The sequence below is a fragment of the Chiloscyllium plagiosum genome, chromosome 7, assembly GCF_004010195.1.
Source record: "Chiloscyllium plagiosum isolate BGI_BamShark_2017 chromosome 7, ASM401019v2, whole genome shotgun sequence".
Classification (NCBI taxonomy): domain Eukaryota; kingdom Metazoa; phylum Chordata; class Chondrichthyes; order Orectolobiformes; family Hemiscylliidae; genus Chiloscyllium; species Chiloscyllium plagiosum.
The window spans coordinates 99,318,048-99,343,221 of NC_057716.1; the positions used below are offsets into that span (position 1 = coordinate 99,318,048).

At 44.0% G+C, this 25,174-nt stretch overlaps 1 protein-coding gene across 3 annotated transcripts in view; it reads left to right on the forward strand.

Annotated features, from left to right (window-relative positions):
• Positions 1 to 4,354: 4,354 nt before the first annotated feature.
• si:dkey-91i10.2 (uncharacterized protein LOC555224 homolog) overlaps positions 4,355 to 25,174 on the forward strand; it is a 148,065-nt gene continuing 127,245 nt past the window's right edge. For 2 of the 3 annotated variants that reach the window (XM_043694249.1, XM_043694252.1), the window contains exon 1: positions 4,355 to 4,730. The gene's annotated coding sequence lies outside the window, so the exon portion shown is untranslated. Of the gene's footprint in view, positions 5,016 to 25,174 lie in introns of all 3 variants that reach the window. The other variant, XM_043694250.1, reaches the window with a different exon arrangement.

Genomic DNA, 25,174 nt, shown 5'->3' on the forward strand with positions numbered 1-25,174 from the left:
TCCACCACCTTTTCGAATACATGTACATCCTGTCCCTCAGGATTCCCTCCAACTACTTGCCCACCACCAACATCAGGCTCACTGGTCTATAGTTCCCTGGCTTGTCCTTACCACCCTTCTTAAACAGCGGCACCACGTTTGCCAACCTCCCCTCTTCCGGTACCTTACCTGTGACTATCGATGATACAAATATCTTAGCAAGAGGCCCAGCAGTCACTTCTCTAGCTTCCCACAGAGTTCTTGGGTACACCTGTTCAGATCCTGGCGAATTATCCACCTTTACATCCAGCACTCTGTAATATAGACATTTTGCAAGATGTCACCATGTATTTCCCTACAGTCTCTATTTTCCATTTCCTTTTCCACACTAAATACTGATGCAAAATATTCATTTAGTATCTCCCCATTTTCTGTGGCTCCACAGAAAGGCTGCCTTGCTGATCTTTGAGGGGCTGTATTCTCTCCCTAGTTACCCTCTTGTCCTTAATGTATTTGTAAGAACTCTTTGGATTCTCCTTAATTCTATTTGCCATAAACTATCTCATGTCCCCGTTTTGCCCTCCTGATTTCCTTTTAAGTATACTCCTACTTCCTTTATACTCTTCTGCGGATTCATTTGATCTATCCTGTCTATACCTTATATGTGCTTCCTTCTTTGTCTTAACCAAACCGTCAATTTCTTTCGTCACCCAGCATTCCCTATGGCTACCAGCCTTTCCTTTCATCCTGACAGGAATATACTTTCTCTGGATTCTCGTTATCTCATTTCTGAAGGCTTCCCATTTTCCAGCCGTCCCTTTACCTGCGAACATCTGCCCCCAATCAGCTTTCGAAAGTTCTTGTCTAATACCGTCAAAATTGGCCTTTCTCCAATTTAAACTTCAGCTTTTAGATCTGGTCTATCCTTTTCCATCACTATTTTAAATCTAATAGAAGTATTGTCGCTGGCCCCAAAGTGGTCCCCCAATGTCACCTCAGTCACCTGCCCTGCCAAGCTCTTCATCAGGAATTCCTAGTGAAGAGCTAAGCCCAAAACATTGACTCTCTTGCTCCTCAGATGCAGCCTGACTAGCTGTGCTTTTCTAGCACCACACTCTCAACTCTGATCTCCAGCATCTGCAGTCCTCACTTTCTCCCTCTGGAGCAAGGATGTCTTGCTGCAATTATACAGGACATTAGTGAGACCACACCTGGAGTATTGGGTGCAGTTTTGTCTCCTTATCTGAGGAAGGATGTTCTTGTTAGATGAAATTCCCCAGGCCTGGCAATATCTTCTGAAGAGTCTTATTGGGCTTTAAACATTCACTCAGTTTCTTTCTCCACAAATATTGCCAGACCTGTTGAGTTTCCCCAGAATTCTCCCTATTTGTTTCAGATTTCCAGCATCTAGTATTTTGCCCTTAAACTGTTTTGTTGTCCTCTACAGGGGAATGAATGTTGGTCAAGCCATTTAGGGTAACCACCATACTCTCCTGTGACATGATGTCATGGCAACCTTTAAATCTATCTAAGGGAGCAGACGAGATCTCAGCCTAACATTGTTTCAGAAAGACAGTGCTTCCAACAGTGCAGCATACCATCTGTAGGGCACTGGACCAGCCCATTTGTAATTTGGACTCAAAGCCTGCACTGGAACTTGAACCTACATTGTTTGATTCAGAGGTTGGAGAGCTACCAAGTGTCACAGTGGGAGGATAAAGGAGTCAGTCTAAAAGTCTTTTTTTTAGTAGCAGACCAGCATTTATTGCCCATTCCTAATGACCCAGAGAGCAGTTAAGAGTTAACACTTTATTGTGGTTCTGGAGTCATATCTAGCTCAGATCAGGTAAGGATGGAAGATTTACTCCCCTGAAGGGAATGAAGGACATTAGTGAACTAGATGGATCTTTACAACAATTGATGGGTTACATGGTTGTATTAAGCTAACTTTCTTTCATTCCAGATTTTTACTGAATTCAAATTTCACCATCTGCTGCAGTGGGATTCGAAACCACATCTCCAGAACATTAGCCTGAGGTTCTGGATTACTCAAGTGACTTTACCATTCCATATGGTAGACAGCTATCAACAACACATGCAAGCAAAGTATTCCTGATTTTGAAGAAGTTACAAAGAGGTGTCATCTTGGATTCAAAACATTTACTCTGTTTTTCCCTCCCCAGTGATGCTGCCAGATTTGCTGAGATTCTCCAGCACTTGCTGGTTTTTTTGTTTCAGATTTCCAGCATTTGCCTTGTTTTGCTTTTATCTCAACCTGGCCCTTTAACTATTTAAGGTACGTTGTACATTGCAGACTGCGTACAACATTCTGAGAGTTATATTTCAGTAATGTTAACTTTATCTTCACTTACCATGGGCAGACACATGGGAACACCACCATCTCCAAGTTCCCCTCCAAACCACTCACAATCCCGACATTGAAATATATTGCCATTGCCTCAGTATCACTGGGTCAAATTTCTCGACCTCCCTTTCTTAATGCCATTATGGGTATACCTGTACCAAATGGATTTGTAGTGGTTCAAGAGGCAGCTCAACACTTCCTCTGCCAGGGCCACTAAGACTGGACAATAAATGCTGGCCAGGCAGTGATGCCAGCATCCCTTGAATGATTTTTGTTAAAAAACTTTACCTTCATGGTGTCTTCTGCACATCACAAAAATCATATGATATTGTTCATAGTTCAAAAATGCCTCTTAAGCCTGCCCTTTCTAATGTCTGGAAGGATTGTTGAAAGCTGTGATTTAACAAGCAAAAAGCAGCAACCCTGGAAATAAAGATGAGAACAGAAAGTACTGCAAACACACAACAGGCACTTCAAGATTTTTAAAAAGATGAGATTCTATTGTGTGTTTCAATTTTTCCAATTTTATATATGCACTTTTGAAGATAGTGGCCTGTTGTTTATAAATGTATTTAAACATATCCAAATGTATGTGGGTGTTTATATATACACCTGTATGCCAAGCTTAGATGTTTTCAACCAGCTCTTGCAGATCTATTTACTTTTATTCATTGGTGGGATGTGGGTGTTGGTAGCTGGACTATCATTTATTGCTAATCCCTTGTTGCCGTTGAGAAGGTAAAAGGTAAAGTGGATATGATAAACCTGGGACAGTCTAACCTCCAGGTTCATCCCCAGTAGCATACCATCCTGATGTGGACATTTATCAGCTGAAGAGTCAAGATTAGTGTGGTGCTGGAAAAGCACAGCAGGCCAGGCAGCAACTGAGGAGCAGGAAAATCGCCATTTCAGGCAAAAGCCCTTCATCCTCATTCCTGATGATGAGATTTTGCCTGAAACGTTGATTTTTCTGCTGCTCGTTTGCTGCCTGACCTGCTGTGCTTTTCCAGCACCACTCTAATCTTGACTCTAATCTCCAGCATCCGCAGTACCCACTTCTGCCTAGTTGATTGATCAGCTGTCCCTTCATCATCATTGCATCAAAATCTTGGAACTTTGTACCTCCCAGCACTATGGAGGGTAGCACTTCTGCCACACAGACGGTATTGGCTCAAAAGGCAGTTCACCTCTCCCAACATCTCCAGAGTGTAACCTGTATACAAAGGTCTGAATTAGGAGCAGGGGAGGCCATTCGGCCTGTTGAGCCTGCTCCTCCATTCAGTACGATTGATTATGGCTTCAACTCCACATGATCTACATCCACCTGAAAAATATTCAATGACCCCCACCTCAGCAGCTCTCTGTGGAAAGCAGTTCCAAAAACTCAGGATTCCCTGAGCGTAAATATTGTTGTTCTTTTCATCTCTATCTTAAACGGAAGATCCCTTACTTTTAAGGGTTCATGGTGATGGGCAATAAATGACATATTGCAATAATGAATATTTTTAAAAATGCAGAACCCACCTAGAGTTATCATCCTTTTTAAATATTACTGAAGATAATTCCCTATAGACATCCCTTTTAACTAAACTGCATTCATGACACAGATCACTTTAACACCTCAGGAAATGTACAGCACAGAAAGAGGCCAATAATGTTAGCAAGTCCTTGAACCCTTTGAGAGATGTATAGTCAGCCCAGCGTATGTGTATACTTGTTAAAATAAATGCATTAACTGTGAAAACACTACATGAGGAATCTGTAATTGTATAAGCTGCAGTAATGTATAGGCAAGCAGGTGCACCTATGCATTATATACATTCAGGAGGGATGGTTAAACTGCAAGCTGTCTTAAGGCGCAGGGTCTGCACTTCCCCTCAGCACGAGAAAAATAATTGCTTTCTAAGCAAAATAAAAAAGACCTCATCCGACCCCTCACATGACCTGACCTTCCCATTATAAAAGCATTGTCAATTTATCTCCAGCGAGCCAGATTGGTTGATAGTAAATGATCCTAAGGTTTTAAAAGATGTGCTATTAAATTCTGCCTGGCCAATCGGAGATTCTGTTCAGTTCCATGCTGTTGCCTGGTGACAGCAGACTGTCTGACAGACTGAGGAAGGAGAAGGGAGTGTTTTATTTTAGGGGGACTCATTGTCGATGCAGAGGTGTTACTGCTCGTTGGGGACTAGCACAACAAAGGACAGAGGTATCACAGGCTTCGCTGTGTCGAGCCCCTTCATTCATAACTGTGCTAAAGGCCCTCGTCCTTTTTGCTTTGCTGAAGAATCCTCTGGATTTTATTTGGACTGGACAGAACGCGCCCCTGAGCCTACAGGAGGGGAGAGACAAGGTGGTTCTGATGCTGGGAGCCCGTCGCTTGACGGTAGGATTGACTAACGAGACAGCTCTTTAATGCTGGAGCCCCGGAGAAGGTAGGAGGGCTGACTTGTGCGCCCTTGTCCGGGAGAGATACAGCTCCATGGGCAACATTTGATACAGCACAAAAGCCTCCTGCATAGTCTCCCAAAGGGTACTCCTTCAAAAACAGGCAGAATATTAACATATTTCCTAACTGCGGGAAGACAAAGATGAGGCCACAAAGTGTTAGAAATGCAGCGCAGTTCTCTTCACTACTACGTTTCCAGCTTTTATTTTTAGTCTGTTAAAGGTAATGGTCCATTGCTTATTTATAAGGGTACCTGAATATATAGTTGTGTATGACTGTGTATTCTGCAGTGTAGAAATCTGATTTTCAGCAGCTTTGGCAGATGTGGATGTGATATACCTGAGACAGTAACCTCTGACTGCAATTTTTGAAAAATATACCTGTGTATTTTATTATCATGTTAAAACATCTTCCATTACTTCTCTGCCCTGTTGCAATAATGCGTCTATTGTGATCGCTTGCTCATCTATGCAGTTTTTAATGCAGAGGCAAGCAAATGAAGAAGTAACGAGGCAAATAAAGAGGCCAGAATTAGTTTCTAAAAGGGCGAATAGAATTTTATCTCCCCCCTCCCCCTCCACTAGTCTCAAACCTGAGAGTATGCCTTGGGGCTGCCCTGGAAAGTATTGTATCAGCAGGAAAATCCTTATGATATCTAGGCCCAGTTCCACCAATACTTGAATCTGGCAAATAGGACGCAGTTGTGTGTGGGGCCGGGGAGTTGTGGGGGCCACAGGGTGGGAACAGAAAGTTGTTTGAATTGGTTTATTCTACTCCCAGCTCAATTTCAACTATGAGAGGGGTGTATGTATTTCCAGGCCAGAGTAAGGACCAAATGTCCACCTTGCTCTCACACACCACCTCTGTTGCGTGTTACAACAATTATGGGGGACTCTTTTATAGAGTCATACAGTTATAAAGCATTGACACAGACCCTTCCAGTCCAACTTGTCCATTTTGACTTGATTATCCTAAATTTATCTGGCCCCATTTGCCAGCATTTGGCCAGTTCCCAATGGGGAAAGGCAATGGCTTAGTGGTATTATTGTGGTATAGGCTGTAGACCCAGATAATGTTCTGGGGACCTAGGTTCAAATCCCACCACAGCAGGTGGTGTAGTTTGAACTCAGTAAAATCTGGAATTAAGAGTCTAATGAAGACCATGTGTCAACTGCTGGAAAACCCCATCTGGTTCAGTAATGCCCTTTAGGGAAGGGAGCTGCCATCATTACCTGGTCTGGCCTATATGTGACTCCAGACCCACAGCAATGTGGTTGACTCTTAACTGCCCAGATGGGCAATAAATGCTGGCCTGGCCAGTGCTGACCTCATCCCATGAGTGAATAGTAAACAAAAAATACCCCTCAACTCTTCCTATTCTTGTCCCCATCCAGCTGCCTTTAAAATGTTGTGATTGTATCAGCCTCCATCACTGCCTCTGGCAGCTCATTCCACACACACCACCCTCTGCATGTTGACTAATCACAGTGATTAATCCTCACCGTTTAGTTCACAACAGAACTAGACATGAGGTAATGCAAAACCCTAGTGATGAAGAGATTTGGGAACCAAAGATGCAAAGTCACCATCCCCTTTTTAGCTTTCCCAAAGACAGCTGTGCCTGGAAGAGTGGCACATTTCATCTGAGTCTCTTATTGAAAGATACAAGGGGCAGCATGGTGTCTGTGGTTAGCACTACTGCCTCACAGTGGGTTCAATTCTAGCCTCGAGCAACTGTCTGTGTGGAGTTTGCACATTCTCCCTGTCTGTGTAGGTTTCCTCTGGATGCTTCAGTTTCCTCCCACAATCCAAAGATGTGCATGTTAGGTGAATTGCCCCATAGTGTTCAGGGATGTGTAGGTTAGGTGCATTAGTCAGCAGTAAAATGTAGAGTAATCGGGTAAGGGAATGGGTCTGGTTGGGTTGCTCGTCAGAGGGTTGGTGTGGACTTGTTAGGCTGAAGGGCCTGTTTCCACACTGTATGGAGTATATGATTCTGAGAGGGCTTGTCTACGGGTATAGTGAGAAGGTGTTTCCACTAATGGTGGAATCTCTAATTAGAGGACATAGTTACAGAATAAGGGGACACATTTAAAAACTGGTAGAAAGGAATTTCTTCTCCCAGAGTCTAGTGAATGTCTGGAATTCTCCATTCCAGGGAGTTGTAGAGGCTAGATCGCAAAGTATTTAAAGAGGAGGTAGATTTTTGAAATATTGATAAGTTAAGGAGCTGGCAGGAAAGAGGATTTGGGGCATGGGGCAGATCTTTCTGATGACGGGCTCCTGCCTGAAACGTCGATTTTCCTGCTCCTCGGACGCTGCCTGACCTGCTGTGCTTTTCCAGCACCACACTGATCTAGACTCTAATCTCCAGCATCTGCAGACCTCACTTTCACCTATGGGGCAGATCTTGCCAAGGTAGGCCCGATGGGCTGAATGGACTACTCCAGCCCTTTATTCCTTATGTCCTTGTGAGTCAGAAGGTGGCAGAATGGAGTCTTACTCCATAAACCAGAGTTCACACCTGTAACTTGATTCTCCCAGCGCAGTAGTGAGGGAATGCTGCATTGCCAGGTGAAAGGGAAAATCTCAGTCCCGACTACTCTCTCACATGGAGAATTGATTATCCCAAAGCACTAGTTCAAAGAACGGCCAGGGATTTGTTTCTTATTATCCCTGAATTAACATCTCTGACAAAGCAGAGTATCTGCTAATTGCTGTTTGTGGAATTTGGCTTCTAATTTCTGACATTTTAAAAGTGCTTTATTGACTGTAAGACATAGCTGGGACTTCCTAAATTCATGAAAGACCTGGCAGAAATGCAAGTGTTCCTTCATTTTCCTTCTGAGTGTGCTACACCTATCAGAAGTAGCTCAATCTGTCAGGTATTGCTGTCTCCTGTTCTGATCTAAGTCAGTGTCACACCTGGGCTGTTATAGCTAACCTTAGGCCACGAAAGCTTGGAAAGGTTCCCGTTCCTGCTGTACACCTCCTGGGAAGTATAAATGGGTGAGATTGGGATTGGAACCAGTTCTAAAATGAGCTGAAACATAGAAGTGTAGAAAATATGTAGGAGTAGGCTATTCGGCCCTTCGAGGCCTGCACCACCACTCAACATGATCATGGCTGATCATGCAATCTCAGTACCCCATTCCCGCTTTCTCTCCATACCTTGATCCCTTTAGCTGCAAGGGCCACGTCCAGCCCCCTCTTGTATGTATCTAACAAACTGGCCCCAACAGCTTCCTGTGGGAAGAGAATTCCACAGGTTCACAACTGAGTGAAGAAATTCTTGCTCATCTCTGTCCTGAATGGCTTATCCTTTATTCTTAGATTGTGAACCCTAGTTCGGGACTTTCCCAACATATGGCAGTCCCAGTCTGTATTTGGAAAGTTAAAATACCCTACCATATGCACCCTATTATTTTCTCAGATATGAGATCTCCCTACAAATATATTTCTCAATTTCCTGTTGGCTATTGGGGTTGTGTATAGTACAGTCCCAATAAGTTAGTCATCCCTTCCTTATTTCTCCATTCCACCAAAATAATTTCCCTGACCATATTCCTAGGAATATCTTCCCTATGCCAAAATGCTATCCCTTATCAAAAGTGCCGCTCCCCTTTCTATCCTCCCTATAGCATTTGTATCCTGAAACATTAAGCTGCCAAACCTGTCCATCCCTGAGCCCCATCTTTATAATTGCTATGATATCCCAGTCCCATGTTCCTAACCATGTCCTGAGTTCATCTACCTTCCCTGTTGGGCCCCTTGCATTGAAATAAATACAGTTTAATTTATCAGTCCTACCTCATTCTCTGCTTTGTTCCTGCCTGTCCTGACTGTTTGACTTGCTCCTTTTCCCAACTGTATCAGTCTCAGACTGATCTCTTTCCTCAATGTCTCCCCACCTTACTAGTTTAAATCCTCCCAAGCAGGATGTAGCAAACTAGGTTGTAGGAGAGGTAAAAACAATGACTGCAGATGCTGGAAACCAGATTCTGGATTAGATGGTGCCAGAAAAGCGCAGCTGTTCAGGCAGCATCCAAGGAGCGGGAAAATCAAAGGGCTTTTGCCCGAAACGTTGATTTTCCTGCTCCTCTGATGCTGCCTGAACTGTTGTGCTTTTCCGGCGCCACTCTAACCTAGGTTGTAGGAGAGGCAGGTGAACCTCTGTAGCACCTGGAAGGACTGTTTAGGGCTCTGTATGGAGGTGTGGGAGCAAACACAATTAACATAACATAATGGCCTCCTACAGTGCTGTAACCATTGTATGGTTCATGTGGCTCAGGTGGAAGTGCATTTACTTCTGAATCAGCAGTTAGTGAGCCAAAGGACTCCTCTGAATTTTTAACCCACAGTTCTTGACTAAATGACTCAGTGGGATACTGAAGGAGTGTGGCACTATTGGAGCTGCTGTGCTTTGGATCATATGCAAAAACTCAATAGCGGATGAAGGTTTGTGTGAAGATTTGTAGCTTGGGTGCTGGTTGCAGTTGTTGTGGGTATGTTCACCAAGCTGGGAATTTGGTTTGCTGAAGTTTTGTCCCCTTTCTCGGTGACATCCTCAGTGCCATGGAGCCTCCTGTGAACCGACACAAGTACAGCAGCACCCCTCAGGTTCTGTTGCACCACTTTGGAGAGGACCTTTGTAAGTGGCAGAGGATACTGAGAGAATAATTCACAAGCCATATGGGGTCTTGGGCTTCAGAATGGAGGTTCCAAGTGCAACCAGTAGTTTTGCACCTTTATAAAGCTCTTGGTAAAGCCACATTGGACGTACAGCGTTGTTTTTCAGGGCTGGTCACATATTTGAGGGAGAATGTGATGGTCCTTGAGAAGGCACAGAGGAGATTGACAAGAACTGTTTCAGGGGTGAGGGATTTTAGTGACAAGTTTGGAAAAGCTGATGTTGTTCTCCTTGGAGAAAGGTGGCTTAGAGGGTGGGGGGATTTGATCAGCGTGTACCAGATTGACAGGTTTAAATGCAGAAAGATTGTTTCCCCTCCTGAGAGTCTAGGACCAGAGGACGTAATCTCTGAATCACTTAAGACAGAGATTAGGATACATTTTTCTTCTCAGATGGTTCTAAATCTATGGAATTTTTTTAACTGCAGGAGAATGTAGAGGCTGAGTCATTTAGTATATTCGAGGCTGAGATAGACTGAGATAAACAGTAAAGAAATCGAGGGTTATAGGGAAAAGGCAGGAAAGTGGAGTTGAGGATTATCAGATCAGCCATAACCTCATTGAATTGCAGAACAGACTCAATGAAATGAATGGCCTACTTCTGTTCCTGCGTCTTATGTTCAAGATAATGTAGACAAGAAGGGCTGTTCCTAATATTTGTTAGTAGGGGATTTGGTTGTGGGAAGAGATGAAGTGGGAAATGAGAAAGAACTTTTTAATGTAGTGAGAGGTCATGACTGGGACTGCCTGCCTGAGTGTGTGATGGAAGCGGAAATGTTCAATCATTTCGAAAGGATATTGCATGGGGAACCTGGCAGAAATAAACTTGCAGGGCAGCAAGGAGAATGTGCTTGACTGACAATTGTCCTTGCCTCAGAAGTACTTCCTTGGGCTGTGAGCTGCTGTGTATTATCCCGAAGCTGTGACAGGTGCTAGAGAAATGCAACTCTTCCTTATTCTTTTGTGTCTCTTGGCCCACTGTCCAGTTTTGCTGATCATCAAGTGGTGTCAAAGTTTCCTTTTCACCGTAGATGTTCGTCCAGTTGTCATCTGAGCTATTTTAAAATAATTGGGATAAGAATTGGAGAGGAGATAAGGGGAATTTGCCTTCTTTAATGTAGTGTGTTGTTACGATCTGGAAGCGCTTCTAAAAGGGCATATTCGAACATGTGAATAAGCAGAGGCAACATTACCCTGCCAGCCTGCTCCGCCATTCAGTCAGATTATGGCTGTTCTGATTTTAACCACAACTCTATACTTCTGCATACTCTGCACCCCACCCCGCAATAATCTTTCCCCCTGCCTTGACAATCAAGAATCTATCTACCCTCACCTTAAAAATAGTTAACGATTCTGCATCTACTGCCTGTTCAGGAAGGGATTTCAAAGACTCACAACCCACTGAAGAAAAAAAAATTCAGAAGTAGCTTTGAAAACCCAGTTGGATAAATTCTTGGGTTGGAGGGCAATGGGCAAAGAGTAAAACAGGTGCTCAGAAATCAAATGCTATATGCTAAAGCCTGTGTGTAATGCATGTGTCTTTTGCAGTATTTAACAAAGTTAATCACATCAATTTGCCAATCTGATTAGATGTGCTGGATGCACGGGAAGAATCAATAACTCAGCTTCTTTATCTGTTATTACTGGTTCACATTCTTGTTGGAGCCTGGTTTGTTGATTATTTCAAGTTATTTTCCTATTATACAAATCCAAAATGCTTGACAATTCCCAGGCACAGACCTGTTAAAAGTCCCATCGATTGAATCGCGGATCTGGCTAGCCCACACCAATGATCATTTGAACTGCCCACATAACACTTCAAACTCACTCAGGAAGCAACGCTGTCACAAACCAGATACCTCAGCAATTTCCCCATCCCACCCCCAGGTGGATGGTTTGCCTTCCTCTCCTCTCCCAATAGTGACTGACATGTCCTCAGGTACTGTACATGTGTAACCATGACTTAGTCATAGCGATGTACGGCACAGAAACAGACCCTGCAGCCCAACCTATCCATGCTGACCAGATTTCCTAACCTCATCTAGTCCCATTTGGTCCATATCCCTCCAATCCTTTCCTATTCATATACCCATCCAGATGCCTTTTAAATGTTGCAATTGTACCAGCCTCCACCACTTCCTCTGGCAGCTCACTCCATACATGCACCACCCTCTGTGTGGAAAAAGTTGCCCTTTAGGTCTCTTTCATATCTTTCCCCTCTCACCCTAAACTTATGCCCTCTAGTTCTGGACTTCCTCACTCCAGGGAAAAGTCCTTGTCTGTTTATCCTACCCATGCCCCTCATGATTTTATAAACCTCTATTTATATTTAAAATATTTACAATGGTATTGCCAGGGTTGGAGGATTTGAGCTATAGGGAGAGGCTGAACAGGCTGGGGCTGTTTTCCCTGGAGCATCGGAGGCTGAGGGGTGACTTTATAGAAGTTTATAAAACCATGATGGGCATGGAATTTGTAAATAGACAGGTCTTTTCCCTGGTTTGGGTGAGTCCAGAACTAGAGGGCATAGGTTTAGGGTGAGAAGGGAAAGATTTAAAAGGGACCTGAGGGGCAAAGTTTTCAAGCAGAAGGTGGTGTGTGTATGGAATGAGCTGCCAGAGGAAGTGGTGGAGGCTGGTACAATTACAACATTTAAAAGGCATTTGGATGGAGACATGAAAAAGAGAGATATGGACCAAGTGCTGGCAAATGGGACTAGATATCTGGTTGGCATGGACGAATTGGACCGAAGGGTGTTTCCATGCTGTACATCTTTGACTCTAAACATCCTAATCCCATTTTCTTGCATTTGGCCCACAGCCTTGCATGCTTGCAATTGCAAGTGCATATCTGAATAAATGTAAAGAGAGGCGATGGCCTTGTGCCATTTTTGCAGGACTGCTAACCATAGATGCAGCTAATGTTCTGGTGACCTGGGTTCAAATCCCATCATGGCAGATGGTGGAATTTGAATTCAATAAATACCCATAATTAAAGAGTCGAACGATGACCATGAATCCATTGTCGGAAAAACCCATCTGGTTCACTAATGTTCTTTAGGGAAGGAAACTGCCAACCATACCTACTCTAGTGTCCAGGTGACTCCAGACCTACAGCAATATGGTTGACTCTTAACCCTCCCCTGGGCAATTAGGGATGGGCAATAAATGCTGGCAAAGCCAGCGATAGCTCATCCCGTGAATGAATAAAGAAGAAAAAGTACTTCTTTGATGTTATGAGGGTTTCTGCCTTTGCCATCCTTAGAGGCAATGAGTTCCAGATTCCCACAACCTTTCCTCACATGCCCTCTAAACGGGGTAGCACGGTGGCTGTGGTTAGCACTGCTGCCTCACAGCACCAGGGTGCCAGGTTCGATTCCAGCCTCGGGTGACTCTGTGTGGAGTTTGCACATTCTACCCGTGTCTGCGGGGTTTCCTCTGGGTGCTCTGGTTTCCTCCCACAGTCAAAAGATATGCAGGTTAGGTGAATTGACATGCGAAATTGCCCATAGTGCTAGCTGCATTAGTCAGAGGGAAATGGGTCTGGATGGGTTATTTTTCGGAGGATCGGTGTGGATTATTGATTCTTCCACAGAGGGGAAAGTTATTTCCTGTCTAAAACTCTCATAATTTGATACCTTCAATCATGTGCCCGGTCTTCTGCTTCAGTGAAAATAACCCCGGTCTATCCAACATCTGTTCATAACTGAAACTCTCCAGCTTCGAAAACAACCTGGTAAATCTCCTCTGCACCCTCACCAGTGCTATCTCATCCCTCCGAGAATGTGGATTCCAGACCTGCACACAGTACTCTCTCTGTGGCTTAACCAACATGTGGTGTGGGCACCACCCTGAGGAACAGTAGAAGCTGAGACTCAATTGGTGTCACTTATCTGGATCTATTTAGATTGGCTCTGTCAGGTGACCTGAGCACAAACTACCTGTTGGAACTCCCAGTGCAGGAGTGAGGGGGTGCTGCACTGTTGGAGGTACAATCTCCCATGTGAGATTCTCGACCAAGGCTCCTGAGGTTTTGTTGGGGGCTGGAATTTTCAGTCTACCTTGGAACATGGGACGATGCTGGAGTGGAAAACATGTTTTGTAAAATATGGAAGTCGACAAGGGGCTTGGGGAGGGGACTGTACTTTAAGTTTGCGTTCTGATGTTTTGTTTGGCACAGATGAAGATCTGGGTCTATTGCATTTCTGTAGCACCTTTCAACCTGAAGAGATCCTTTACAGCCAATGAGGCAGCTTTGATGTGTGGTCACAATTTTAAAGCGGGAAGCAAAATGTTTGCACACCAAAATCCCACAAATATGGTGTGACAGTAGTCAGATGAGTTGCCTTTTATGGATAGTTATTGACCAGGACTCCAGAGAAATCTCCTGCTTTTCTTTGTAATTGGAGCTGTTATGTTTTATTTTAAGTTTAATTTGAAAGAGGACAGTGCAGCACACCCTCAGCTCGTCACCTCAGGTGCCAGCTCGATTTTTTGTGCTCAAGCCCCTGGAGTGGCACTTCAACACACAACCTCAACCCATTCATTACAGCCAGCATCTATATCATTCATAACTTCTTTGGACAAGACACCATGCCAATAGGAGAAAGGAACTTTCAGTGTATCAAATGGACATTGAATGTTTTTGTTTGTATCACAAAATCTTTGAATAATTTGATGGTAGGACAGTCTATAGCTGTCAGTCAACAATCTTTTACAGTTTTCTAACAGTCCCTTCATTGAATAATTCTGGGACATCTCTGATTTGTCAGACTGCTGTGCCAGCTCTGGATCAATAGAAATTTCCTCAGCTTTTTGAATGATTGGTAGTGAGCTCCTCCCAATCATTAACGCCAATGCTGCCACACTTGGAGGGGACCTTCAGAGTGTCTTTGTAGCACTTTCGTCGTCCCCTCCTGAGTGTTGACCATTTTGAGAGATGAGAAAGCAGGACTTGCCAAGGGAGAAACTTGTTGGCCACCATACAGTGTCCAGATTGTTGAAGTTGGATTTGTTGGGAATTTTCCATTCTTGCCACTATTCCTAGAATCCCTATCGTGTGGAAGCAGGCCATTCGGCCCATCGGGTCCACATTGAAGAGCACACTACCCAGACCCACCCTTCTACCCTGTAACCCCACATTTTCCTTGGCTAACCCATTGAGCCTGCACATCTGTTGGACTGTGGGAGGAAACCGGAGCACCCAGAGGAAACCTACACAGGCATGGGGAGAATGTGCAAACTCCACATGGACAGTCACCTGAGGCTGGAATTGAACCTGGGTCCCTGGCACTGTGATGGCCAGTGCAACTCTTTAAGGAATTCCTGATCATCTATTGCTGGCATGCACAGCAACAACTCGAGAGCTTTCCCAGAATTATTGAATGCTCCTGGAGTCGCGGCAACACTTTAGATGAGATTCCCTACAGTGTGGAAACAGGCCCTTTGGCCCAACAAGTCCACACTGACCCTCCGAAGGGTAACCCACCCAGACGCATTTCCCTCTGACTAATGTACCTAACGCTATGGGCAATTTAGCATGGCCAATTCACCTGAGCTGCACATCTTTGGACTGTGGGAGGAAACCGGAGCACCTGGAGGAAACTCTCTCAGATACAGGGAGAATGTGCAAACTCCACACAGACAGTCGCTCGAGGCTGGAATTGAACGCAGGACCCTGGTGCTGTGAGGCAGCAGTGCTAACCACTGTGCCACCCAGAAATTCTGGCTCATCCGCGATTTGAACCAGGGACCTCTCTCAAGTCTGCGGAATTTGAAGGCCACCAGAGAATCATACCACTAGACCAACGAGCCACTTCTGGAAGTCTATCCCTGAATACCCTCTATCTCTCGACCTCTCACTTCCTTTAAGGTGTTTTGAGCAAGACTTTGGTCATCTGTACTGCCATCTCCCTGTTACAAGGCCTGGTGTTAAATTGTGCAAGAGCATATTGTGTGAAAGGTGGCATATGAATACAAATTATTGTTGGAATAACATTCAGCTGCAAGCTGCTACATTCTGTGCATAAACCATGTCTTTGAGGTTGTAGTTGTTAGGTTTCCAAGGTTATGGCTGCATTATATTAGTGGGATCTTGTGTGTTTTAAAGCTATCAATCCAGGGAAAGAAACAAAGTGAGTAGATTTACAGTTACCAGAATCTTATATGGGAAATAAGAGACATCGATGGGACAAGTGGCAGAAGGGTAGGGACCAGAATGAATTTGGTGTTAGGTAAACGGTCCTGTCAGACGAATCGTAGCTACTCAGCCATGGGGGATATTGTTTGAGCTCCCCAGCAACTGTACTGCAGAGATTGAATAAAACATGAACTGACAGTTACAGCTCATCTGATATCTCTGACACAGACTGTGAGCTCGCGTCAGAATGATAGACTGATGCAAAGGCAAAAGGAAGACCCCATTGCCTATTATCCCTATTCCAGCCCACCTGAACTCTCAGGCTCCCAAAAATCCTCCACAATTTCGTTCCCCTGCCAATAACAAAGGCGAACAACTAATGTCCTTCAACTGGAAAAATCTGCTATCATTATCTAATCTGGTCTACAGGTGACTCCAGATCCACAGAAATGTGTAGATAAAAACAATGACTGCAGATGCTGGAAACCAGAGTCTAGATTAGAGTGGTGCTGGAAAAGCACGGCAGGTCAGGCAGCATCCAAGGAGCAAGAATAGATGAAGGGCTTTTGCCCAAAACGTCGATTTTCCCGCTCCTCGGATGCTGCCTGACCTGTGCTTTTCCAGCACCACTTTAATCTAGACCCCCATAGAAATGTGTTGACTCCAAAATACCCTCTGAAATAGCTGAACAACTCATGGGTTAATGGTCTTATCACTAGCAGAGACCCCAGTAATGTTCTGTTTGAATCCTATCATGGCAGGTGGCGGAAAGTGAGTTCAATAAAAATCTGGAATTGAGTGTCTAACGATGACCATGAAACCAATGTCAGTTGTCAGGAAAGATTCATATTTTGTCAGCGCTAGAATCCAGTCATATTTCGTACTTGATGTATTATGCCTTCTCCCAACATCAGCTGGGTGTGCATAAAGTCACCCATTCACTGCTTGCCTGTGATGTGGCCCTTTTGTCCTGCACACACGGGTGGAAAATAGGCACTTATGGTCGAAGGTATTCTGAGTGCAAGGGGTGACTGGCTCTTACAAAACTGCATCCCAGAAGGAGTCAATGATGTGGAAATATGTACTCATTGCACCCAGTTTCCATGAGCTGAAGAAGCAAGGGAATTTTAAGGTACAAATATTCCGTATCCGATGTTGCATTTTTTTTTTTTGCAACCTTACTCAAACAGCTTCTTTACTGGCTTCCTGGGTGACCAATTTAATTAGGTCTGGAACGGCTTGAATAGAAAATATTGATAGTACTCAGGGGACCAGGCAGCTTCTATACGTTCTTGTGAGGGTGAAAGTCAAGGTTGAGAGGAATAGGAAACCCTGGATGACCAGAGATATTGAGGCTTTGATCAGAAAAAAAAGGAGGTATGACTCTGGTAGAGGCAGCTAGGATCAAGGGAATCCCTGGAAGTATATGCGGGATACAGGAGTTTACTGAGCAAGGAAATCAGGAGGGTGAAAAGGGGGCACAAGGTAGCCTTGGCTGAGAAGATTAGGATGAATCCAAAGTTTCATTAAGTATATTAAAGGAAAAAGAATAACTAGAGAGAATGGGAACCCTGAAGGACCAAAGTGGGCATGTAAGTGTCGAACCGCAAGAGATGGGCAAAATCCTCAATGAATATTTCTCCTGTGTTTACTACGAAGGAAAGCATGAAGACTTGGGGAAGTTAGTGGTCATATCTTGGGGACAGTCCACATCACAGTAGAGCAAGTGTTGGATGCATTAGAATGTATGAAGGTGGATAAATCTCCTGGTCCTAGTGGTATGCCTCAGGGGTTGGTACTGGACTCATTACTGTTTTGTTATCTATATCAATGATTTGGATGGGAATGTCCAAGGCTTGGTTGGTAAGTTTGCAGATGACACTAAAGTAGGCAGTATCGTGATCAGTGAGGAAGGTTATCAGAAATTGCAGCAGGACCTTGATCAGCTGGGGGAGTGGGCCGAGAAATAGCAAATGGAATTTAATATAGATAAGTGTGAGGTCTTGCATTTTGTAAAGTCAAATCGAGGTAGGAGTTTCAAAGTGAATGGTAGGGCCTTAAGAAGTGTGGTGGAACAGAGGGGCCTTGGAGTTCAGGTGCACGGTTCTCTGAAAGTAAGTCCCAGGTAGACAGGGTAATGAGGAAGGCTTTTAGCACACTGGTCTTCATCAGTCAGGGCATTGAGTATAGAAGTTGGGAGGTTATGTTGCAGTTGTACAGGGTATTGGTGAGGCCACATTTGGAGCAATGTGTTCAGTCTTGGTCACCTTGTTATAGGAAGGATGTTATTAAACTGGAAAGTGTAGATGAAATTTGCAAGGATGTTGCCAGGACTCAAGGGTCTGAGTTATAAGGAGAGGTTGGACAGGCTAGGACTTTTTTCTTTAGCGCATAGGAGTCTGAGGGGGGATCTTACAGTGGCATATAAGATCATGAGAGGCATGGATAGGGTGAATGCACTCAGTCTTTTTCCCAGGTTAAGGGAATCATGGACCAAAGGGGAACAAATAAAAGGAACCTGGTGGGCAACTTTCTTACGCAGAGAGTGATACACACATGAAATGAGCTGCCAGCGGAAGTGGTTGAGGCAGGTACATTAACAATATTTAAAAGGCATTTGGACAGATACATGGATAGGAAAGGATTGGAAGGATATTGGCCTAGTGCAGGGAAATAGGGTTAGCGTGGACTGACATTTTGGTCGGCAAGGACCAGTTTGGGCTGAAGGGCCTGTCTCCGTGCTGTAGGACTCTATGACTCTGAAGGAATAGGTGTCCTGGTGCAGAGAGGCCTTGATGTTCATGGCACATTGCCGAAAAGGGAGTGATATTGGGGAAAACAAAATTACAACAGAAGGGTCTGGGGGAGCTTTTGTTCTGATTGTCATTGATGGTACCTGCCCCCTCATTGTGGTCAAGTCAGTGGGCACTTAATGGTATCTGCCCCCTCTACCAGAGTGTGACAAATAGTAAGGGTTGTTTGAGGTAGTTTGCTGCCAATAGTTCTCCTTTGTCTATATTGTGTCTAGGTTCTGTCTATCCGTAGTAGAGAATGTCCACTGGATGAATCAAAACAGGAAAGACACTTCTTGTGTACGATCTGGTGTATGACATGATAGCAGTAACTACAACTTACCTTACTAGTCAGGCATAATTACTGAGGACTCCCTAGAGCTGTGCAGACCCATCTGCTCCCGAGTGTAGAATTGCCAGTCTCTTTTCAAAGATTGAGAGATTATCAGATTGAGTGGAGCTTATGCAATTTCAACATTAACACTTTCAGAAGTATTAGCCAAATGTTTTTGTTTGTTCATGGGATATGGGCATTGCCGGCTGGGTCAGCATTTATTGTTCATTCCTAATTATCCAGAGGACTGTTAAGAGTCAACCACATTGCTGTGGGTCTGGAGCCACATATAGGCCAGAGCAGGTAAAGATGGCAGTTCCGTTCCTAAAGGGCATTAGTGAAGCAGATAGGATTTTAACAGCAACATTAGTTGTCATTAGACTTTTAATAGAATTCAAATTTTACCATTTGTCAAAGTAGGATTCAAATCCCAGAACAGTACCGGAGTCTCAATTGATGAATCTAGTGACAATACCTCTATGCTAACATCTCTTCTTGCTATCACAGATTGAATGGCAAAATGGTGAACAGCTGCCATTGGGAAGCAAAAACAAGATAAGAGATTAATTCCCATTTTAAGCTTATTTTGCAGAAACCTGTAAACAGCAGCCCCTGCTACTTTAATTTTGCAAGCAACCTAAGCTGTGATTGGTGCTTGTAGAACTATGGAGGTCTCCATCAAAAGGCTATCTTGTTTAAAGTTTCACTGTAGACACTCCCAGGAGTTGGTGCTAACTCATCCCCTACTCCCTTTCTACTGCCTCACCATCATCCCTACACTAACTATCACAGTTTCACAAGATTCACCTGAGGTTTGTTGCTCTGTCATTTTCATTGTGGACAAAATCGGAAGTCACATGATACAAGGTATAGTCCAACCAGTTTATTTTTAATCAAGCTTTCAGAGCGTTGCTCCTTCATGTGGTGTGACTTCTGACCATGGCGGAAGTGAGGACTGCAGATGCTGGAGATCTGAGTCTAGATCAAAGTTTCAGGCAAAATGAGGCCTCATTCCTGATGAAGGGCTTTTGCCCGAAGCGTCAATTTTCCTGCTCCTCGGATGCTGCCTGACCTGCAGTGCCTTTCCTGCACCATGCTAATCCTGACATTGTCCACCCTAGTTCAATGCTGACACCTCTACGATGTCGTTGCGTGTCTTAGTTTGGGTTGTGGCCTTGGTCAGATTAGATAGTGTAGAAAGCAAAGCAGCTGACAGCACGGTGGCACAGTGGTTAGCACTGCTGCCTCACAGCACCAGAGACCCGGGTTCATTTCCCGCCTCAGGTGACTGACTGTGTGGAGTTTGCACGTTCTCCCCGTGTCTGCGTGGGTTTCCTCCCACAGTCCAAAGATGTGCAGGTCAGGTGAATTGGCCATGCTCAATTGCCCGTAGTGTTAGGTAAGGGGTAAATGTATGGGTGGGTTTCGCTTCGGCGGGGCGGTGTGGACTTGTTGGGCCGAAGGGCCTGTTTCCACACTGTAAGTAATCTAATATTTAACATTGTTTATTTTTACCTTTAAATAGAGGCTTTGGCATCTTGGTAATATCACTGGGCTCTTAATCCAGAGCTCCAAAAGTATTATTCTGGAGGTCATGGGTTCAAATCCCACCTCCAAAAGATGGTGAAATTTGAATTTAATAAAAATCTGGAATAAAAGGTAGTCTGGTGACCATGTAGCCATCTTTGATTGTTGTAAAAACAGATCTACTTTTCTAATGTCCTTTAGGAAAGAGATGTCCTGTCCTTATGCAGTCTAAGACATCAAACCAACAGCAACTACCCTCTGTGCAATTCATGGCTAATAAATGCCAGTCTAGCCAATGGCACAAACATGCATCTCATGGATGGCTTTTTAAAAATATATACAGGACAAACTCCGTGAGACTGCATGTGGAACCATCTCAATAATCTCTGCCATGTGATCTTCCATCACGAATGAGGACTGATTGATTATATTTATCATTAACTCTTTACACTACAGTTGCTGGTGAAGGTGGTGGGTTTGATTGGCAAGTATGGCACGTAATTAAAATCCGGTCCAATTTTGGACCTTCAGTACCTTGTGACACAGTGATGCCTTCCCATGGTCTTTACCTAAAGCTTGTACCGCTGCTCAATTTCTACCCAAATGTTCCTGAAAAGGAGAGGGAAGGAACAAAGAGAAACTGGAAAAATAATTTCCAGCCGACCGCAAAATAATGACAGATGGCACGAGTCAGGAGTGAGCACATCCAATTTAAGTTCTAAATTGGAGGGATCTGAGATGGACATGATGAAAGAGACAGTCAAGATGGTTCGGGAGCTTTTGTCAGAGGTTGCAAATTTGAAAAGTGGCCTTATCACACAGATCATTAAAGGCAGTGCATCAGCTATGAGCAATGGCATGTGATGCACCCATCTATATATCTAGTTTTCGACATTCAATGTGGAAGGATTGCAGTGGATTACCACTGATTCATACAGTGTACATGGCCCCGGGTGCATGAAGAGGAAGGCTTTTACACTTCTCCAATTAGCGTCGACAGACAGCAGAATAATCCTTGCAGACTTTTTTTTCTCGAACCTGCAGATGTCTGCACACTTCTGCTGCAATTTAACAGCAGATTAAAAGATAATGTCATGCCCTTCCCCCAATTCACTCATTTCCCAGCAGTTTCCTATACACTGGTTTAAGCTACAGATGACCAATTTTATTGCAGTGAAGATACCTATCGAGCCCTGGGTTCTCAAGTCAATAAACAAAACTCCACACACTTAAAAGATTCTTAGGGGGGTTGAATTTTTTTTTTGTTTCAATGACACTGCCTTTCTGGGTAGAGGGTAAAGCATTGAGGTGGAGAAGTTGTTTCCTTTGTGGGACAGTCTGGGACCAGCAGGTGTAATCTCTGTATGAAGGGGTAACATTTCAGACAGAGATGGGAAGTAATTTCTTCTATCAGAAGGTAGCGAATCTGACTTTTTTTAAACTGCAGAGGGCTGTTGAGACTGAGTCATTAAATATATTCAAGTCTGACATAGATTTCTAATAAGTGGGAATCAGGGGTTATAGGGAAAAGGCAGGAAAGTGGAATTGAGGATTGTCAGATCAGCCTTAACCTCATTGAATTGCAGAGCAGAGTGAGTGGGCTGAATGGCCTATATCTGCCCTCACATCTTATGGTCTTACCAATGGCAAGGTCAGCATTGATTCCCTAGGCCTCAGGCCTAAGAAGGCGATGGTAAGCCACCATTTTGAATCACTGCAGTCTGTGAGAATTATAACTTTCCACACAATTAAGTGTCGTAAAATCAAAGGTCAACTGCATTGCTGTGGCTCTGGAGTTACAGATAAGCCTGGCTGGGATAGTAGATTTCCCTCCCCAGAAGACACTAGTGAGCCAGATGGGGTTTTACAACAATTCCAATTGTTTCCTGAGCACTTTTAAATGTAGATTTCACAGAATCGCAGAATTGCTAGGGCACTGAGGGAGGCCATTTGGCCCATCGTGCCTGCACTGGTTCTATTACCTACTGCCAATCTCCTACCTTTTCCCCCTTATCCCTGCACGTGCACACAAGCAATGCCCTTTTGAATACCTCAATTGAACTTATCTCCATCACAATTCAAGGCAGTGCATTCCAGACCCAAACTACTTCCTGACGTACAGCTGAAAGTTGATTCTCACATCAATCTTGCTTCATTTGAATTTGTTGTGGTGATTGAGCTCATGTCTCTGGTTTATTAGGGTAGTAACATGACCACTAAGCTACCGTATCCATTTCCAGCATGTTGCTCAGCTACAGTAAAGCCACTTAATAATTTATGACGTGGAGGTGCTGGTGTTGGACTGGGGTGGTCAAAGTTAAAAATCTCTCACAACACCAGGTTAAAGTCCAACAGATTTACTTGATCGCTTGTGATGATTAACTTAATAATTTATAGCAGTCAGAAAGTGGTTCAATTCTCTCCAAGATATGGGCAGGGATTCTTTCCATTTCTAGGTGCCAAGATTAGATTTCATGAAAGAAAGCAAAGCTCCAATTTAGTAAGTTCCCACTGGAATCATTACAAAGATTCCTGTCCGCTGACAATTACATTCAAATGTGTCGTCCCTCTGTGCAAGACCTTCCATGGCCTCACAATTATCTACTTCCCTAAAAGTAGGGAGGCCTTGCTAGAACTGTACAGAGCAATGGAGAAACTTCATCTCCCTAAGACTATAAGACCATAAGACATAGGAGCGTAACTAAGGCCATTCGGCCCATCGAGTCCACTCTGCTATTCAGTCATGGCTGATGGACATTTCAACGCCACTTACCCGCACTCTCCCCATATCACTTGATTCTTTGCAAGATTAAGAATTTATCAATCTCTGCCTTGAAGACATTTACCGTCCCAGCCTCCACTGTGCTTCGTGGTAATGAATTCCACAGGCCCACCACTCGCAGAAGAAATGTCTCCTCATTTCTGTTCTAAATTGACCCCCGCCTAATTCTAAGGCTGTGCCCACGGATCCTAGTCCCCGCCTGACAGAAACAAATTCCCAGCGTCCACCCTTACTAAGCAATGTATTATCTTGTAAGTTTCTATTAGATCTCCCCTCAACCTTCTAAACTCTAATGAATACAATCCCAGGATCCTTAGCCATTCGTCGTTTGTTAGGCCTATCATTCCAGACATCATCCGTGTAAATCTCTGGACATGCTCCAGTGTCAGTATGTCCTTCCTGAGGTATGGGGGCCAAAACTGGACACAGTATTCTAAATGGGGCCTAACTAGAGCTTTATAAAGTCTCAGTAGCACATCACTGCTTTTACATTCCAATCCTCTTGAGATATATTAATCTTGAGATAAATCTTGAGTATGGAATCATTGAATTTTTTAATTCATTCATGGGATCCACTGGGTGTGCCGTATTTATTTCCCATCCCTAATTGCCTTTGAGAAGGTAATGGTGAGCTGCCTTCCTGAACCTACACCAAAGTCTGTTTAATTTCGATAGACCTACAATGCTGTTAAGAATGGAGGGAGCTCCAGGATCTTTACCCAGCAACACTGAAGGCATGATGATATGTTTCCAAGTCAGGGTGGTGAATGGCTTGGAGTGGAGGTGGTGGTATTGGTGTGGGTTTAGAAGATGCTATCTAAGGACTTGTTGCATTTCTACAGTGCGCCTTCTCGATAGTACATACCGCTGCTACTGTGTTTCAGTGATGGGGGGAGTGGTTGTTTGTGGATGTGGTGCCAATCAAGCTTTGTTTTAGATGGTGTCAAGCTTCTTGTGTTGTTGGAGCTGCACATATCCAGGCGAATGGGGCATATTCCATCACACTCCTGACTTGTCCCTTTCAGATAGTGGACATGCTTGAGGGGGACAAGTGATGATTTGCTCCCTATCAGATTCATAGCCTTTAACCTGCTCTTGTAGCCACTGTATTTATGACTTCAGGTTTTGGTCAGTGGTTACCCTCAGGATGTTTTATAGTAAGGGACTCAGTGTTGGTGATGCCATTGAATATCAAAGGATGGTGGTTGTATTCTCTCTTGCTGGAGACAGAAGAATGCCTAACCCTAAACTCTTCATGTCTCTGCAAGAGTAATTCCTCACCCCACTCTCCATTCTTTGCCTTTCCCCATTACCCTACATTTTTTTTTCTCTTCAGACTGTTTTAAAAAAAATCATTCAACAGATGTGGCGATTATCCAACTTGTCAACAAAAATCATTAAATTCCACTTCAGGAAGCTATACTGAACCTGCCTCCACCTTACTATCAGACGATAAGATGTAGGAGCAGAAATAGAACATCCAGTCCATCAAGTCTGCACCATATAACGAGATCATGGCTGCTCTGATAATCCTCAAATCTAGTTCCCTGTCTTTTCCTATAATCCTTGATTCCCTTTCTGATTAAAAATCTAGGGTCCAGATTAGAGTGGTGCTGGAAAAGCATAGCAAGTCAGGCAGCATCCAAGGAGCAGGAAAATCGATGTTTCGGGCAAAAGCCCTTCATCAGGAATTCTCATCAGCGTTCTTGATGAAGGGCTTTTGCCCGAAACGTCGGTTTTCCTGCTCCTCGGATGCTACCTGGCCTGCTGTGCTTTTCCAGCACCACTCTCATCTTGATTCTGATCACCAGCATCTGCAGTCCTCACTGTCACCTCATTAAAAATCTATCGCAGCCTAGTCAAAAATCACACATCAGGTTATAGTCCAACAGGTTTAATTGGAAGCACACTAGCTTTCGGAGCGACGCTCCTTCATCAGGTGATTGTGGAGGGCTCGATCGTAACACAGAATTTATAGCAAACATTTGCAGAGTGATGTAACTGAAGTTATACATTGAAAAATTGATGGTCTGTTAAGCCTTTCATCTGTTAGAATACAGTGATAGTTTCACTTCTTTAACTATCACTGTATTCTAACAGATGAAAAGCTTAACAGACA